The sequence below is a fragment of the Eulemur rufifrons genome, chromosome 17, assembly GCF_041146395.1.
Source record: "Eulemur rufifrons isolate Redbay chromosome 17, OSU_ERuf_1, whole genome shotgun sequence".
Taxonomy (NCBI): Eukaryota; Metazoa; Chordata; class Mammalia; order Primates; family Lemuridae; genus Eulemur; species Eulemur rufifrons.
This window is the reverse complement of record NC_090999.1, coordinates 13,287,943-13,301,680: the sequence shown is the minus strand read 5'-3', so window position 1 is coordinate 13,301,680 and position 13,738 is coordinate 13,287,943.

The following is a 13,738-nucleotide window of genomic DNA, read 5'->3' as shown; positions in this document are numbered from 1 at the left end:
TAAAATAATAAGAAATCAAAATTTTAGAAACCAATGACCTAATGGAAAAACTGAGGCTATTAAATACTAACAAGTTCTTTGACTTAGATATTTAGTCTACTACAATTTAGTTAGAAATCTGGGTAACAGGAAGGATGTATATTTAGTCTACTATTCTCAGAAATGCAGAAAACTTAGTACACAATTAGTCATTGTTTTGTTTGTTCTCACAGAGATGTACCCATAAGTTTTATTTGGTGTCTTCTTTTTGGTTTAGCTGAGTATATACTTTTGAATACAAAAATTCATGCAGACTCATTTCAGACCTATCAAGAAGGGCCGATTAACTGAGCAGGGTAATCTAACATGCTTGAATCCAATACTTTTGGGGTAAGTCTCTACCTATTAATGTGGACAGTGTTTGGTCAGTTATTCAACAAATTGGAAATCTAGAGGTGATTATTCTGGCAAGAGGTAAGAGTTCCATGTTTCAAGCTCAAATTGTAATTAGCTTTTAGGTACTTTATTTATTTACTTGGCTTTCAATTTCAAGAATAGGACAAATCTCGGAACAGTTCTTCGGAGACATGACTCAAATTTAAGTTCTCTTTTATCTTTTAGGATGAAAGGCAAATTAAATATTATTTGAAGGAAAAAAATAATTTAACTTTTATTTTCTCTTGAACTGCAGAAGTTAAATCCTTTTTTTTTTTTTTCAATATAAGATTAAAAATATTATAAACCCTGGAGCCAAAGGTAACTCACAACCATTTGGAGACAAGACTAGCACACACAGAACCAAGTCATTCTTTCAAAGTTTCCAATTACATAATTTTAAATTAATAATACTAAATGAAATACTTTTTAACATGTTCCTACTTAAGACATGTTCCTACACTGACTTGTACCAATGAAAAATGTAGCAAGGCAGTTTTTTTTTTTTTTTTAATAAAGAAAAAGATCAGAGAAAAACAGAACATATTCTTCTTTGAAGCATTGATTAAAAAAAGAAAGAAAAAAGCTCGTAGTCTGGAAAGGAATGGTTCCATTTATCTACTTTGCTGAGTTTATGGAAATGAAGGATTTTTGTCCTTCAGCACTACAGAGGCATCAAACCCATTTTAGTAATGATTCTTTTTTAAACTCCTAGGTGAAAGTGAATAGAGAAAATGTGCATTCAAGGGCGCTTGAAATTATATCCTGTGAAGAAGACATGAGCTATTTATAGATTACAATGGGCTCATCACCTGGTTTTGCCCAGCAATACTAACTTTGAAAATAAGAAAATGGACCATAATAGTTAATGTCGCCCTAATAATTTTATTCAGGCATTTTTTCTTATGTCAAAAAAAGCATCAGATATTTACTCTAAATCATCTACTGGCATTTTCAAAGTGCTATTTCAAATGCCATAGTTTTAAACAGAAATCTATACATCCTAATATTTAATAATTAAGGTGTTCCAGACATATAATATATGTAAGACTTTATTCCATGCAGAGAAAAGGATATTAAAACATTTTCCTGGTGATATTTGTCATTATCAATAAAATTAGAGCCTCATTTTAGAGTTATGAAAAGTATATAAGAAGGTACAGAAAAAGCAATAAAAAGCAAAAAGTGGCAGATGTTCCAAAAGAGGCTCAGACACAATGCTATACAGGATCACATCAAAACTGTGTGTGTAATGTGCTATGCTGGAGGTGTTCTATAGGATGAAAAAATTAAAGTGGCAGAGGAGACTGCAGAAGGAAGTAGAAGCAGAGGGAGCAGTTTAAGCAAATGTCCCAAGGTAGGTTATTCTATACGCACTACAGGATTCATGCTGGGAAATAATGATAATTAAGATGTTAAGAGAAGTTGAATTTAGAATTTAGATTTAATGAAACTTTTTCTTTGGTCAATGGCATTGAGTTTATTTTACTCACAAACAGAAAAGTGACCGTGGCCAGATCTCCCTTTTAGGAAGCTCTATCTTTCATTAATGTCTAACATCCACTAAAGATATACTAAAGGAAGATTCTAGAGTTATATGTACCTACATAGGAAATATTTGACTATTTTAATTCTTTCCAATAAATAATTGTCTATTTTAGGACTATACATCGAAAAGGTTTTTTTAAAAAAAGTCATAGGTAATATACATTTCAGTTTTGATTGTTGAAATCATATAATTTTGTTTATCCTAATAAACATAAATGAGAAAGTGATGCTTTTAAGAGCAATATTTATTCACATAAATTTATTATTAACTGGATAAATGTGTGTACTTTCTATAATCATTGTTTAAGGTATAAAATATTTTTGAACTAAAAAAATATCCAAATACCAAAGACCAAATTGATGCCTTATTGTAACTACATCAGTTATTTTTAATAAATTCTTTTAATACTCAACACAAAGATATCACACAATCTAGTGTTTCATTATATAATAATTTACATTTAGATTTATTTTCAAAAAGTGATGATCACATAACATGAACGTTCAATGATATTTTTAAGATGACAGGTAGACTTAGCTTGAAATCCCAAATTTTGTATTTTCTGTTTCTCACTTTTTCCTTTTTCACATGTACTTTTTTTTTTAACAATCCTTGAAAGCTATGTTTGAGCAATTTCTACAGTTCATGTATTTTTCAGAACAAATTCAAGAAAATGTTTTTCAGAAATAGAAGGTAGTTATCATGTTATTTTCTGGTTTGGATTTTCACCGCATTTTCTCCCTCTGTCACTAATCATGCTCTTTCTCACCAAAAAGTAATAAAAAAAATTACATTCAGAAAAATGCTCTGTGACAGTTACTTTCCTATGAGCCTGAGGTTTTATTCCATGATGTGGTCTGGTTTTGCAGCTTTTGCAACAATGTGTATTTCCAATCTCCTGGAAGTCATTCTATTTTTATTCTTCCAAACATAGCTGAGGGAAGTTCTTTTTCATGTAAAATTTATTAAATTTCACATGAAATTTTTTAAATCAAAACAGCTCTGATAATCCATTTCATAAGCCATTGAAAGTATAACTGAATTTAAAATAGTGCTTTTACTCTTTACAAACTATTTTTAATATCATGTTATAAAAGTTTAATTTATATGTAATTTTCAAAAAATAAATATAATTTTACAAATTCCCTTTTCTTCACTTGGAAGGAAAGATAGAAAGCTGTTTTTGTTTTTGTTTTTTTTTTTTCAGAAAAAGAATCAGCACTGAATAAATTTCTCAAGTTTCATCCCATAAGTGATATTTTCTCTTTATAATTGCAAATAAATTTTACAATATTGATCACACAATAATAAGTACGTGGCATAGATATTTCAGTAAAATACCTCAATTAAAAAAATGATTTTTAAATCTATACCTTCTAGTTTTGGTTGAGGTATGATGCTGAAGCTCCTTCTAATTTCTATTTAGTTAAATTCTCTTCAGAATATGACTTCCAAGCCATGGAAAGAAATGTACTGTTACACCTGCCCCCCACGAACATAATTATTTTCTTTCATTCACCAAGTCTTAAGATAGCGGGGAGGTCCCACTCATCTTTAGCTATTTTAGTTTCTGTGTGAGGGAATGAGGGAATACAGGAAAATGAAATGCTTTATTGGGACAAATAGTTTTCAAGAAATCAGGTCACAACTCAGCTTTTCTTGATTCCAATCAGTATCTTAAATCAAAACATGGAACTGGATGATATTAACAGAAAGAATCAGCCAGACACAGTGGCCCATACCTGTAATCCTAGCACTTTGGGAGGCTGAGGCAGGAGGATCACTTGAGGTCAGGATTTTGATACCAGTCTAGGCAACGTAACGAAATCCCATGTCCACTACAAATAAATAGCCGGTGTGGTGGCCAATTTAAGGAAGCAGTGAATAAAATAAAAGTGATTTATTTAGGATCCATGTCTTCACCTGTCAAGCAATAAAACTTTATATTCCACATATAGGAAGAGAAATAATTTGTTTTCATAGAAAATAGCTTAGTTGTGATGATGTACATTTTGTCAGCACACAGTGACTTAGGAATGAATATTAAGACAGGTCTTATCAGAAAGAGTACGTTTTGAAGAAATTTCTTCTTTCTGCTTTTCTCTATATTCCAACTATACACCAGCCCCTCTCAACTTTCTAGCAGCTTAACCTTCTTGTTCGCTGAAAAGGCAGAAATCACTAGGTAAATAAAATAACAGAATTTCACATTTTTGCCTTTATCCTTTCCAAATCTTACTTTGTTTCAATGAACAACTTTGACATCTACAACTTTTCATATATCCCATTGAAGTCTGCTTCGCTAGCTACATTCTTTCTGTCAGTTAAAGAATTGTTCTCGCAAAGTTTTATTCAGCCTCGACCTCAAGAAGGCCACTGAAAAAGTTTTAAAAAAGTGACTTTGAAGAAATCAGAATATTGGTGAAATTGCACAGATTTCTGAGAGTGTTACTCCTAGATATGTTTAGTCACTGATTTTGCCAGTGGTTTCTTGAAGATAACCAACAGCCAAACCAAATTACACTTTATTTTAGCTTGAACAAATTAAATAATAGGGGAACTGAATAGTCAGGTTCCAAAATAAAAGTAATGACAATATTATTTACCATAGAACAGAACCTGACTATAGGGGAAGAGAATTAAATAAGGAATTATTTAATAAAATGCTAGTGACCATGCCAAGAAAAGTAAAGCCAGGAGTAAAAAGAATGTGGTTAGAATAGTTGGAGTTGGAAGGTTTTTTCAAGATGGCACTGGGGAAACTGATTCTGGTCAGTGATACTGTTGAATAAGAAAACATCCCCACCACTATGCACAGGGAAAGCAAAAATAAATTTTTGGCCAATCAAATTTTAAAAAAGCATAAAAAGACTAAATTGTTGAGGAATGAAAATGCTTTATATTATCCAAATTATAAGAACAAAACATTTTAGCAAATTAGTACTAAATGGCTAAAGGTAGTCATTTTCTGTATGGTCTTTAGAAAGTGAATACTTGGTAATAGGAAAAATTATTAAGTGTGGGTTTCTTCTTAGGAAAGCTCACGGTGGTTCATTTTTCAGATAGAAATTGGCAGGAAATATAAAGCTACACAAATATAATGTGGAGGAAAAAATTTCAGGAATCAAAGCCAAATTATTAAAGGAGGGATAAATCATTCATCTGAGGACATACATACACAGCTGGTCTCAAATTCAGGTCACAGCTCCTGATAGAAAAGATCGTATAGAAAGCACAGAAACAGTGGCAGAGTTTACCGGTTCCATATGTATATTGGGTATATCACATGAGAAGTTGCTATGGAACATATTTTTTCCCTGTATCCCTCAGAACATTAAACTTTTCCGGAAAAAAAGATAGTTGAAAAATGTCAACCTGGAATTATGAATACCCTGAGATATTTCAAAATATTTTGAACTATAATAAGAGCAAGAGATAAACCCTATCACAATTAAGAAGGTATGAATAAAAATTAACTCCTAAGTGTCCCTAGGTTTTGAGTAGAATGCAGGAGAAAATAGGGTTTGAAGGAGATGCCAGGTGTTCTTCTAGATTTTGTATCATTTCTATCATATTTCAGAATTTCCAAGTGCTGGTTGATGTTTGTTCATGATAGTTGAGTTTATTATTAATTATGATATAAAACCATGTTGTTATTTTACATGAAAGAGTCCCTGTAATCCCTCTGGAGAGCTCTCAGACCTGAATTAGGCTTCCTAAGTGTATCAGATGCATGCATTCTCATCTTTTAAAACAGCCTAATATGCCAAAGGATGAGTGTGGCTGGGTTTATTGTCAGGGTAGTCATTGAGTTCCATGGAGAAAGGAAGAAACTATTTTCAAGGCAAAAAACATCATTGATGAGAGTCAGATTTAACAGTTTACTTTAATTCTTAGTCATAAAATACATATCAGTTTTATAACTAATTATTTAATTATACATGCATGAATTTAAAAAATAAAATATAATATATTTGAGCTTCCTTTTGAGCACACCAATCAAATCACCTTCTATTCTCCCAGAGGTAACCACTCTTTTGACTTTTGATTATAATTATTCCTTAATGTATTTTTGTACCTTACTTCAATTGAGTAATAATTTAGATATTCTTCTGTGATTTTCTTTTCCTTAATACTTTTTGGAAAGCTCAGATTTTACCGTTTGCCAATATTATTGACAGTGGGAGATTTCTAGAACGTAAATTATGCCAAAGAATTGTCCCTAGCAGCATTCTTCCCTGGATATCATGCTCTAGTACTAGTGACTTGCTGCTCTAGGAGAGTTCTCAGGAATCTCCCAGAAAGGTGATTCATGTCAATCAAGGGCAATTCTCCAAAAATGTCACCCACAGCAGCTTGGAATGGTGCACCAACTAATATAAAGGGGATCTAGGCAGGCCACCAACAGTATCTACTTTGTGAGTTCTTCTCTCCTAGTCTGTTAATTGACAAGTGTATTACCATCTTTTTTTTTTTTTTTACTTCCCTGATTTCTGTTCTCAGCTTCACACTCTTTAAAATTCCTTCTGCTTTATTTGAATTCATTAATTGTTTATATTGAATATTTTAAGTTTAAAACAACTCATTCAAGTTCAGATTTTTTTTTTTTTTTTTTGAAACAGAGTCTTCCTCTGTTGCCCTCGCTAGAGTGCAGTGGCATCATCATAGCTCACTGGAACCTCAAATTCCTGGGCTCAAGCAATTCTGCCTCAGCCTCCTGAGTAGCTGGGACTACAGGCACATGCCACTGATGCCTGACTAATTTTTCTTTTCTTTTTTTTTTGTAGAGATAGAGTCTAGCTCTTGCCCAGGATGATCGCAAACTCCTGGGCTCAAGCAGTCCTCTTGCCTTAGCCTCATGGAGTGCTGATGACAGACGAGCCACCGTGCCCTGAAAGATTTTCTTATTTTCTAATGTTAGCTTTCCAGGATGCAAATTTACCATTTAGTGCAATTTTATGCTTAATTTAAAAAATATATTGTCTTGAAAACATTGTGCATTCTTTATCTCTTAAGTATTTTATTTTAGAAAAATCAATTACAATAGTCACTTTTTTTGCTTAAAAATATCAAGTAGTGATAGAACTAGGCTAATATCCCCCACTCCAATGATGTATTTTTCAATTCTCCTTGTAATTTTGTCAATTTTTGTCCCATACATTTTTAAGTTATGCTATATTTTTATGTACACTTTTATAATTCTTGCTTTAACTTGGATATTTGGTGGTCTTTTAAGTATGTAGTAACACTGTTTATCTATAGTGGTATTTTTTAATCTTAAAGTATATTTTGTCTCATTAACATTTTAAACATTTTCACTTAAGTGATATATTTTATGATCTTTTATGTTCAATCATTTTTTTTTATGTTTTATGAGATTCTCTTGTAAACTGCATATGTACAAAGCACTTCACTTTCTTTCATATTTTATTGACTATAATAAGTCACAGAACCATGGCAAATTTAAGGTAATTAGTAAGTGCATGCTTCTAGGAAAAAGAGGAGAACCAGCAATATTGGTGAACGGCATCTTTTGTTCATTATCATACTCGATTTTGGTTTCACAATCTTAACTTTTTTATTGTTTGTAATAAAATTTAACACTGATATCTTTTAAAATTTCTTTTCCTTTCTTGTTTTCTTTTAAATATTTCTTGTAATATTTTTATTTGATATATTTGAAAATCATAACCTTATCTTTTAATTCATGAAAAACCTGGACAATGTAACATGTAGAATTTACTTAATGAAGTTGAAAATGAATCAAAAATCATTATCTGGTGGTATTAAATTCAGAACATTTTGATGAAAATTATTCTCCTACAAATTTATATACTACTGTAGTCAATATTTAATTCTAATTTGTTCTGATGGTCATATTTAAACATTACCTTTGCTGTTTTCATAATATTTATGTGAGCTTATATTTAGACTCATGCCGTTTTCTTATTGAAAATTCCTAGAATCTTAAATATATTTCTGGGATCAATTTTTTGTAATGATTTTTCTTGCTGTTGATAAGTTATCTTTGTTTTTTTTTTTTGTCTGATATGTCATGATTTTGCTGTCATTTTAAAAACATAATTTCAATATTTTTTGTAGCTTCATAAACATATTGACTTCAACATATTTTAGTAATATTTTGCTGTCTTTTGGCATCTCTTGTTTCTGACTACAGAAGCCAAAAAGAAGCCAAAAGAAATGATTAAGCAGTGGATTTGTCTTTTCCATGCTGGGAACTGGATGCAGAGGGTCCAGGAATTCAGAAGTTCTCAGCTTGGCTCTTTTATTTTTATTTTTTTAAGTAATAAGTTATTCTTTTCTGGCTGTTTTAAAATTATTTTGTTTTTAGTGTTTCAAAATTTTAAATTTTGAATATAATGTATCTAGAAATAGACTTTTTTGGTTGTATTTATAACTTTGGGGACCTGCCATACTTCTTTAATCAGAGAATTTATTTAATTTGTATGAAAGTATATGCCATTATTATCTTTTCAAATATTGGATTTTCTCTATTCCTTATAGACCTTCTCACTTTCTACTTTAAGTGTTTTAACTACTCTTTAATATTGTCTCCCTGTTTTCTCTGTCTTGCATTCTGGATAACCGTTTTCACATCTTTCCTTCAGCTCATTAATACTTATCTATATTTGCCCTCTTGGAAAGCCAGCCTTTGAGTTCTAATTTGTATTACTGTATTGTTAATTTCCAGAAAATATTTTTAAAATTGTCCCATTGTTAATTTGAAATTTTTTAAAAAATTAACTTTAATTTTGGAACACTTTTTAGATTTACTGAAAAAATGTGAAAACATTACAGAGAGTTCCCATACACCTTGCACACTGTTTCTCCTGTTGTTATAAACCAAAATGTCTTGTGTCCCCTCCTTGCCAAGAATTCATAGGTTGAAGCCTTAAGCCTCCATGTGATGATATTTGGAGATGAAGCATTTGGGAGATAATTAGGTTCAGATGAGGTCACGAGAGACCAGAACTCTCTCTCTTTCTCCCTACCGTGTGAGGACACAGTGAGAAGTGGGCCATCTCCAAGCCAGGAGAAGGGCCCTCACCAAGAACAGAATTGGTTGACACCTTAATCTCAGACTTTCCAGCCTCTAGAAATGTAAGAAAATAAGTTTCTATTGTTTAAGCCACCCAGTCCGTGTTATATTGTTATGGTACCCCAAGCAGACTAATAAACCTAAGACAGATTGAGTACTACTTATCTGAAATGCTTGGTATCAGAATTTTTCAGATTTTAGATTTTCTGTATTTTTGAATATTGGCATACACATAATAAAATATCTGGGGATGGTACTCAAGTCTAAACAAGAAATGCATTATGTTTCATATATACTTTATACACAGAGCCTGAAGGTAATTTTATACAATATTTTAAATAATTTTGCGCTTGAAAAAAAATCTGTATACATTGAACCATCAGAAAGCAAAGATGTAGCTTTCTCAGCCACATATGTGGACAAGTTTATGACTCTGTTTCTTCAGGTCATGTATGGTGGTCATTCCAACAAAATATTCTCCTGTGAGATGTTTCATGCTTACATTGTTGTCCAGTAGCTCTAATAGCTTGAATTTCTGTGCTATCGATAAACATAAATACTCACTCTTTTTGTTTTCACTACCAGTCATAGAGGCATTTGCAGGCCTTTTAGAATTTTTCAGCAACATTTTTACACCAGAGAGTGGAGAATAGGCATCAAAAAAAAAAAAAAAAAGAAGGTAGTGAGTAAAGCACATAAGTCTTTAGGTCTTGGCCCTATGTAATGCATTTTATTACCGTCTGTGTACACAGAAAAGATATATAGCAGCTAAAGGGGCAGCGGGAGGGATTTTCTCCGTTGGGGATGCTGAATAAAATGTGTGTTGTCTGCCTGCGTTTTGACAGCTACCCATTATATGAGGTCAGGTATGACCTTTTTTACTTCTTGTGTCATGTTGGCACTCAAAATATTTTGGATTTTGAAGATATTGGATTTTTTTTTTTTTTTTTTTTTTTTTTTTTTTTTTGAGACAGAGTCTCACTCTGTTGCCCAGGCTAGAGTGAGTGCCGTGGCGTCAGCCTAGCTCACAGCAACCTCAAACTCCTGAGCTCAAGCGATCCTCCTGTCTCAGCCTCCCGAGTAGCTGGGACTACAGGCATGCACCACCATGCCCGGCTAATTTTTTCTATATATATTTTTAGCTGTCCATATAATTTCTTTCTATTTTTAGTAGAGATGGGGTCTCGCTCTTGCTCAGGCTGGTCTCAAACTCCTGAGCTCAAACGATCCACCCACCTCGGCCTCCCAGAGAGCTAGGATTACAGGCGCGAGCCACTGCGCCCGGCCAATATTGGATTTTGAATTTTTGGATTTGGGATGCTCAACCTGTATTAGCATTTTATAGCAGTTTGGTTCATTTGTTATAATTAATTAATTAAAATGGACACACTATTATGAACTAAAGCTCATACTTTATTCACATTTTCTTAATCTGTACCTCATGTTCTTTTTCTAATTCATGATCTCATTTAGAATAGAATATAACATTTAGTCATTAAGGGAGTCATTAAGCTGCTTTGAGCTGTGACAGTTTCTCATGCTTTCCTTGTTTTTGTGGCCTTGATAATTTTGAGGAATACTTGCCAAATATCTTGTAGAATTTCCCTTTATTGGAATCTGTCTGATTTTTTCTCTTGGATAGACTGGGGTTATGGATTTTTGGAAGGAGTCTACAGAGGTAAAATGGAATTTTCATCACATCACAGCAAATATACATATTGTCAACATGACTCACCACTGTTGAAGTTGATCTTGATTATCTGGCTGAGGTAGTGTTTATTAGGTTTTCTCACTGCAAATTGACTTTTTTTTATACCTTTCCATACTATAATGTTCGGGAGGAAGTTACTATGTATAGCCCATATTTAAGGAGTGGGCAGTATATTCCACATCCTTGAAGCTAAAGTAGCTACATAAATTACTTGGAATCCTTCTTCATGGGAAATTTGTCTCTTCTTCTCATGCATTTATGTATCCAAGCATTAATTTATATCAACATGCATATAGGTATTCATTTTATGCTTTGCATTTTAATTCAACACTATTTTATTGATTTTGTTGGTCAAATTTTTCCAGCTTTCATCACCTGTAGCTCTTCCAATTGGCTCCTGTGTGCTTTGGGGATACCACCATCAATGTATGTTTGTTTTATTGTGGAGGGTTTTCTTAAGTATTTCCTTATTTTATAGTCTGACAAAATGCTCCATATATATATATATATATATATATATGAGAGAGAGAGAGAGATGATATAGATATCTTCTATGTCTGTAGCAGCATAAGCTCTTTTTCCAAGAAGTCTTGATTCCTTTTGTTGTAGAATGGTATCAGAAAACAAGATTTGGGTGTTAAATATTCTCTTTTCTACTATAATGTCTTCAGGCATCAGAGCAAAGAAACACACATGCATATAACAATGCATTTATATATACATATCTGTAAATATTTTATATGTTACCATTTTTATCTATATTAAGGTAAAATGAGTTAACACTGTTATCTCAATTCTATTCCATGACCACATGATAAGACTATCCTCCCAGCCTGCTTAGCTATAAAATTCTATTCCAGCAATGAGAAATCTGATTCCCATTATCACTATCCACTTGCTTAATTGTTTAATTACAGCATACATACATAGTAGTATCGAGATTGTTAACATCTATCCCTGTAGAAAACAACTTTATCAACCAGAGAGCAATATTTAATGCAATATCTTTTGCCTTTTATCTTACAGAATTTACACATTTCCAAAGCTACTTAGACCAGCAAACTTTCTCCCCATGCCTCTCAGTGAGGTTGCTTCATACATTAATAATATGATTGGATCGTTTTATCCATTGTGCATTCTATCCAGGGATTCCCTCATCTTCCTAATCAGTTTTTCTAATTGACATCCATTAAGATTCACTCTTTATGCTGTAAAATTCTATAGGTTTTGACAAATACACAGTATCATGAACCTAACCTTAAGAGTATGACACATTATAGTTTCTATGCCCTGAAAAATACCTCTACTCTACCTAGCAATCACCTCTCCTTGAAACCCTGGCAACCAGTGATATTTTTCTCATTTCTATGGTTTGCCTTTGCCAGAATGTTACATAGTTGGAATAATAAAGTTTGTAGCTTTTTCAGCCAGGCTTCTTTTACTAAGTAATATATGTTTCAGGTGCCTTTTCATGGTTTGATTACTCACTTCTTTCTATCACTGAGTAATATTTCATGATATGGGTATAACAGTTTGTTTATCAATTCATATATTGTAAGATACCTTGGTTGCTTCCAGTGCTTGACAATTATGAATAAATGCTTCCATAAACGTATACATTAAGGCTTTTGTGTGGACATACGTTTTCAAATGAGCTGGACAAATATCTAGGGGAAGGTTGCTAGATTGTATTGTGCATATGTTTACCTCTGTCAAACTGTCACTATCTTCTGAAGTGGCTGTGCCAATTTACATTCTGACTAGCAGTAAATGAGTTTCTCTTACTCCAGATTCTGGCCAGAAATTAGAATTTTTTAAATAAATAATTAAATATCTCATTGTTTTAATTTGTATTTCTCTAAAGATAAATGACCTTGAGTGTCTTTTTGTCTGCTTTTCTGAATATGCTTTTGTCTTCCTCTGGTATATTCATTGGTAAAATACCTGTCCAGATTTTTTGTCTCTTTTTATACTTGAGTTTTTTCCTTATTGTTGAGTTTTAAATGATCTTTATATGTTTTGAATACAAGTTTTTGTCAGATATATATTTTGCAAGTATTTTACTCAATCTGTGTCTTGTCTTTTATTTCTTAGCAATGTCATCCACAGAGCAGAAATTTTTAACTGTGATAAATTTTAAATTATCAATGTTTCCTTTCATAGATTGTGTTTTTAATGTTTATATAAAAATACATTACCAAGCTCATGGTAACCTAGATTTTATCGTATTGTCTTCTAAATGTTTTATATTTTTTAATTTTATGCTTAGGTCTATAATTTATTTTGAGTTAATTTTTGCAAAGGGTGTTAAGTCTGTGTCAAGAATCATGGTTTTTTGTAATATGGGCATCCAATTGTTCTGGCATCATTTGCTGAAAAGATTATCCTTTACTCATTGAATTGCCTTTATTGCCTGTGAGGACACAGTGAGAAGACGTCATCTGTGAACCTGGAAGCAGTCTCTCACCAGGCACTGAATCTGCTGGTGCTTTGATATTGTGCTTCCAGGCTCCACAACCGTGAAAGACAGATTTTCATTGTTTGTAAACCACTCAAATTATGATTTTTTTTTATAGCAGCCTAAACAAGCTAAGACACTACCAGTATATATTTTTCTGGATTTATACCTAAGTATTTCATTTCTTGGTGCTATTTTCAATGGTATTTTTTTTTTCATTTTAAATTCCATTTGTTCATTTTTGGTATCCAGGATAGCAATTAACTTTCTAATTTCATATGAACCTTATATCTAATGATCTTGCTATACTCATTTATTAGTTACAGAAGGTTTTATTTTTTATCAGACTTTTGGGATGGTGCACATAAACAATCATGAACTTTGAACAAAGTCACTTTTATTTCTTCCTTCTCTTCTACACATTTTATGTCCTTTCCTGTCTTTTTGCCTTAAATAGGACTTCTGGTATAATATTAAAAAGAGTTGTGAGAGATGACATTTTACTGTTTCAGGCATCATCAAGACCATCCTCTAAGTTCAATAATT